Raw genomic sequence first — 6,578 nt, 5'->3', positions numbered from 1 at the left:
CAACATCAATCCTGCCCTCTACTCCGCCCTAAATGTAGAATTTTGCAGTTTGAAAGTCAAATTCTGCATTTATTGAATCATCTGTACTTTGCGTGGCATTTTGTAAAATAGGCAACTAAAGAGAAACAAAGAAAAAGTCGAAATTCTGCTTTAGTGGTAGAGCTGAGACTAGATATTATGGCTCCAACCTGCGCGAAGTTTTAAATTGCCGGCCTGCCGTGTAGAGGAGTGGGGATTGTTTGGGTTACGGTTCTCAAGCTCAGAGCAGCAGGCATGTCCGTTTTATCTCTTTCTAAAAACATACGTCTTACCTTAGTATCACCACCTTCCTTTCCTACTCAAGAGTCCGAAAGTACCTAATGAAATTACGCCCGCTATTCCATCTTTATATGTTTATTCTCCGTCCGAATCAGACGACTGATCTGTGCTGGAATCGGATGTCCCTAAGTTTATGGAAATGTTCTCCAAAATACTGTCCATCACGTGCTCACTTTCAATGTAATTGTTCTCTACTTTCTTCACATAATCATACACTGATATCCATTTTTGGACGAAGCGATTGCAGAGTCGGCCTCTGCTTATGTGTAGCGTAGAAATTATAGAGGAGACTTCTTAGGACTTCCTCATTAAAACTGTCTACAGCTGCAACAATCTTCTTCTTCGGGTGTGATTTTTCCGGACTGGAGAAAGAATCCGCTGTTCCTGCTTAAATATTTTTCCCTTCTTTCTTGATTCTTGCCAAGGTTCGCTTTGAAATACCAGTGGCAGCCAGTACTCTTGCACACATGCTTTTCAATGGAATTGGTATTCCATTTACAACCTCTTCTGACATGAATTTCCATACATTGTATGCTATTTCATGTCCTTGATTATGAACTACTCTATGATTTCACACCTTAGACAATGCCATAATGTGGGTGCTCAGAAGGACAATGTTTTCAGTATTAGCAATAGCGGTAGTAGCAGAATGATCTGAACACACGGAATGCTAGTAACCAACTGACCCAACACCCCTCCAGTTGAGTGTGAGGGCGAGTCCAAGCAAACGAAGTAAAATGCGTCCCTCGCGCTGGTGCCATAACTTCTCGTCCGGGCTCTATCAGAGTTATAAAATAATTATATGAATTGTATAATGCTGCTGGTTGTCAGTGACAGTAAACTAAAAATGAAATGTTTTTAGATATTTTTATTGTTTCCAGTACTTCTACATTGGATATGTGTGGGTATACTTACTAACATATTGCCATGTGCTTCTTTCCCCAGGTCCATCATGTTTTTATACATTCTGTACAGTGAGTGCTGCTTTGTATTTTAAGAAATTTGCATATCGAAATCACTGAATGTTTTTTTTCTTATGACTTTGTTTCTAATTAAGGTTGTTAACATATGGATCGGTAAAATTGTATTTTAAAATCTGCAGTTGCTGATGGTTTCTGGTGCATTTCTTCTTGTTTTATTGAGAATAAATGAGTGGTAATCAATATGAGTTGGACTGGATGCATAATGAATGCATGATGTGTGATATATTTATTATTGTTGGTGCAAATTTGTTTAGAAGAAGACTTTTCAACTGTGGTCTCTTCAGAAAATGTATTTACCCAAATACAAACAAGATGGCCCTAAATATAAACCCACATTTTTTGTTGCTATGTGGAGTTATTCTTATTTTTTACTTTTGACAAAATAAAATAAAATGATTTGTGACTTACTTTTGTTATCAAGCTTACTATATTGTATCATTAGCTTACCATGATCATATCTTGATAGTTGTCACCATCACAAGTTTTATTATCCATAGTTGTGATCATTGTATTGTTCAGTTATAAATTTTTCTTTCATAATTGTGATCATTATCATGTTCACAATTGTTTTTTTTCGTTATTGTTGTTATGGTCTCGATAGTCATAATTTTTTAATAATCATGATCATCTTCATGGTCATTTTATTCTTTCTTACAGTTATCATTTTCATAGTCATATTGATTTTATTTTCCCACATAATTGTAATCATCATATTAATAGTCATTTTCATTTTATTCTACTTTTAATATTCTTTTCGTTGTGATTTCCATTTTACTCATCTACATAGGTAATGATCGTCTCCAGAGTCTTTCATTATATTCTTCTACATAGTCATGATCGTCTTCATAATCATGGCCATTTTATTTTTCGTCATAGTTGTAGTCATCTTATTCTTCATAGTCTTGATCATTTTTTCATAGTCATCTTCATTTTATTCTTCTTCATAGACGTAATCATATTCATCATGGTCTTGATCATATTTTCATAGTCATCTTCACTTTATGCTACATTGTCGTGATCATATATTCACTATAGTCTTGATCATGTTTTCATAGTCATCTTCATTTTATTCTACTACATAGTTGTGATCATTTTCATACCCATGGTAATTTTATTTTTCTTCACAGTCTTGATCATATTTTCATAGTCATCTTCATTTTATTCTACTACATAGTCGTGATCATTTTCATACCTATGGTCATTTTATTTTTCTTCATAGTCTTGATCATGTTTTCATAGTCATCTTCATTTTGTTCTATATAGTCGTGATCATCTTCACAGCCATAGTGATTTTATTTTTGTTCATAGTCTTGATCACGTTTTCATAGTCATCTTCATTTCATTCTTCTACATAGTCACGATAGTCTTCATAGTCTGGTCATATCATTATTCTTCATAGTTATCATGTTTTCATAGCCACCTTCATTTTATTTTTCTACATAGCTGTGATTATCTTCACATTAGTGATCATCTTCATAATCGTGGTTATAGCTTATTCCTCTTAGTCTTGATCATGTTTTCTTAGTCATCTTCATTTTATTCTTCTACATAGTCATGATTAGGGGGCAGATGTTGAGGAAAAGTCATCTTATTTTTCACATTAGGACGATGTCTATTAATATAGAAATTCTTTCTATGTTCATATCAACATAAAAAAGTAATTTCTTATACTGTATTTTTGGCATTTTTTTTACGTTTTTGAACTAATAGGTCATTTATGTATTTTTTTCGGCATTTTTTGGTCATTTTTAATACTTTGAAGAACTTTTAGATCTTTTGGAATGCATTTTACTTTCTTCTTTACTGATAGGTCTGTTAAATCATTTTCTAACGAAATAGGTCAGTAATTACCACTGAATAAGTGAATAACAGTGAAGTTTGAGTTTTATAGTTTGGAACAGACTCTAAATTCCATCCCTCATGCCACGAAAGCTTCACTTCACACAATGGAAGCAGCTTAGTTTAAGTGAGGACTTTGACCGCTACTGTTCTTTTGTCAGTACGAGGGTGTCTTTAGAATTTATGTTTGGAACGGAGGAAACTTTTACCATGTCCTGGACAGGACATTATGTCCTCAACATGGTGCAGAAGGAATGTCTACTGTAGTAGACAGTATTTTTAACATAAAGATTGCAAGAATGCAAGCTGCACCCACAATTTATTTTGTCATTCACACTCCTTCAGCTTATAGTCCTTGAGTGAATAATAATAATAATAATAATAATAATAATAATAATAATAATAATCTTCGTTGTCATATTCATAATATTCATCTTTGTTTTCACCATTATCTTCGTAGTTATGAACTTAGATGATATTCATGAATTTTTTGTCATCATTACAATAATCACAATTATCATCTCTGAAGTAAAATGTTGTTGCATGTCTTGGCTTTCCCACTTCTTATTCTTCAGTCGTTCAGTCTTTTCTTCTTTGCATCGGAAATGAGGTGGGAAAATAGTGGCGAGTTGGTGAGTGATGAAATTAAGTTTTTTTTTCAAGTCTTGAGTGCAAAGGAAGTCATGGTGTTTGTATGTGAAAGATAAAGTGATATCAGTGCGTTATGTAGATGACCGGATGATAATGGTGAGATTACTAGGGAAGAGAATAGACTTAGTGCTAGTGCAAATGTACATGCAACATAGTGAATTAGCAGATGAAGAAGTGGAAGAAAGCTATGACAAGATAGAAGAAATAGTTGAGAAGGAGAAGAAGGGAGCATGCGTAATCTTAATGGGCGACCGGAACGCAGTAGTAGGAGAAGGACAAGTTGGAAGAACAGTTGAAAAATATGGATTGGGAAAAATAAATGACAGAGAAGAATCTTTGGTGAATATCTGTAAAAGAAATTCAATGATTGTTGGAAATACATTATTCCAACAACATAAACGAACAAGATATGCACTACTGGTCAAACACAACTATGGATTTCTGGTTAAAACAGGGATTTCGTTTTGAATATTCTATCATATCATAATGCTATAGAGAGAAAATATTTATTTTGTTGGTCTATTTAGTTTTTTCAATGTGTTTGTACATTGAAATAAAGTATATACAAAAGGTTGGATAAAAAGTAATGGCAACTGTTCGATAATTCTGACATGGCTTTATTCACAGGGGTACAACATTTACGTACCTTCAATATAGTCGACCCCCTTATTTATTACCTTTTGCCAAATGTTTGGAAGGCGTCGTACACCATCAGCGCGTCCATGTTTGTTGATATTCCGTATTGACCGCCCTATAGTACGGATAAGTTCATCTCTGGTATTGTATCGGGTCCCTCGCAGTGGTTCTTTCATTTTGGCGAAGAGATCGTAATCGCATGGACTCATATCGGTGGATGTTCCAGAATCTCCCATTGCCAGCGGCGCCAGAGATCCTTGACAGCAGCAGCGGTGTGACTCCTTGCATTGTCATGAAGAATGATTGGGTTCTGTACCACCAAGTATCGTCGTTTTCTCTTGAGCACTGGACGAAGGTGGTGGTGCTTCACGCAGTCCCTGATAACATTCTTGTGCACTGCAACCTCGTGCCATTTCAATTTTGATGCAGGAACGTTGCTCTAGTTTTGTAAACATGGTCTTAGGGTGCTCCCACTGTCCTTATGAAAGTCAACGTTTTACACACTTCAGTAGATTGACAGAGTACTGTCGCCGCTGGCTGCACTAACTCATCTAACAGTCCTTGTTCATGTCTGCACAGCTGGCAGGTCTCGAACGCACCATCGTCATGCAACAGCAGTGTTGCCATAACTTTTTATCCAACCCTTGTAGTTGTTTTCATAACTGATTGAAAACTTTTGACCGGTAGTGTATATTTACATGCCCAAGGGACGAAAGCAGAGATCAGATTGATTATATACTTGTACAGGAAAGATTCCGAAATTGCTTAAAAATTCAAAGACTGGAGCGGATATTAACTCAGATCATGTTCTGCTGATATTCGTGTGAAGAAAATAAGAGGAAGACAGGTGTCGTAGAAATTTACATGGAAAAACTGAAGAACGAAGAGGAAAGAAGAAAATTTCAAGCAACTACGGCGACTCCACAATAGCATCCGAGCAACGGAAGTTAGGGAATGAGGCGCGCACAGTTCACACTTGGGCGACTACATGTATTGCTGCAGAAGGTGGGGTCTTTGAAAACGGCTTTAATACAGATTTTTCAGGTGAGTAATAAGGTGAATGTTCGTTAATGAATTTACAATACACTCAGTATCATTCTTGTAAATAATTCAAATGCTTAAACCTTACTAATTTTCACGTTTATGTTTAAAATTAAGGAGGGTCTAACTCCATAAAAAAATACATGTTTATATGAACCTTTTCATCACAGTGATGTCAGAAATCAGGTCCTAGAGTATGGAAAAATCTTCATGAATCACCCTGTATATAGCCTTCATTGATTTTGAAAAGGTGTTCGACAAAGTTAATCAAACCTCTTCACGTTGAATGAGCCTATATGTGTTGATGCAATTGTCGTTAGTGCTGTTTCGTGTGAGATACTGCTCACTATTTGACTCTAAAACAGAGTGCTCATGGTAGGCAGGAATCGTGCTTGCCCTGGGTGAGGTGTGCATGTATCGTGCAGGCAAGGAGTTCAGTGGCGGCCACTCAGTCGCTAATCTTGTAGGGCTCGTTAATAACCAGTTATTTCCCCTACGGTGGATTGGACGAGGAGGACCAGTAGCTTGACCAGCCCGATCTCCTGACTTCGCTCCAAATGACTTCTTGTGGAAAAGAGAGACATGTTCACGTTTTCCTAAAAAAAGTGTGTTATTATGACGGTGTCCGAGGAGACCACACCATGTGTTGAGGCTCCACACGTGCTGGTAATCCACTTCACGTAGCCAGTATGGATTAACCGGAGACCAGTAATGGGCATTGTAGAGATTTATCTGACCATTACTTTTGAAAGTTGTCTCATCAGTCCTCAGAATTCTGAGCTCGAAATCAGGATCCATGTTTAGAAACCAGTTGCAGAAATCAACACGATTCTGGAAGTCATGTCCCCCAAGTTCCTGATGGAGATGAATATGGTATGAATGAAATTTGTCGTCTTTCAGAATTCTAAACACTGTATTTTGGTGTAATCCTAAGTCACGAGCAAACCCTCTTGTGGGGGAGAATTAAAGACAGATGCACACTTAAATGCCATCGACTTGGGCCGGGATCGAACCCGCAATCTCGAGCATAGAAAGCCAGCGCTATACCAGCTATCGAGGCCATATATATATATATATATATATATATATATATATGCTCGAAAATGTTAA

Source organism: Periplaneta americana, chromosome 3 (genome assembly GCF_040183065.1).
Source record: "Periplaneta americana isolate PAMFEO1 chromosome 3, P.americana_PAMFEO1_priV1, whole genome shotgun sequence".
Taxonomy (NCBI): domain Eukaryota; kingdom Metazoa; phylum Arthropoda; class Insecta; order Blattodea; family Blattidae; genus Periplaneta; species Periplaneta americana.
This window is presented reverse-complemented; position numbering follows the sequence as displayed.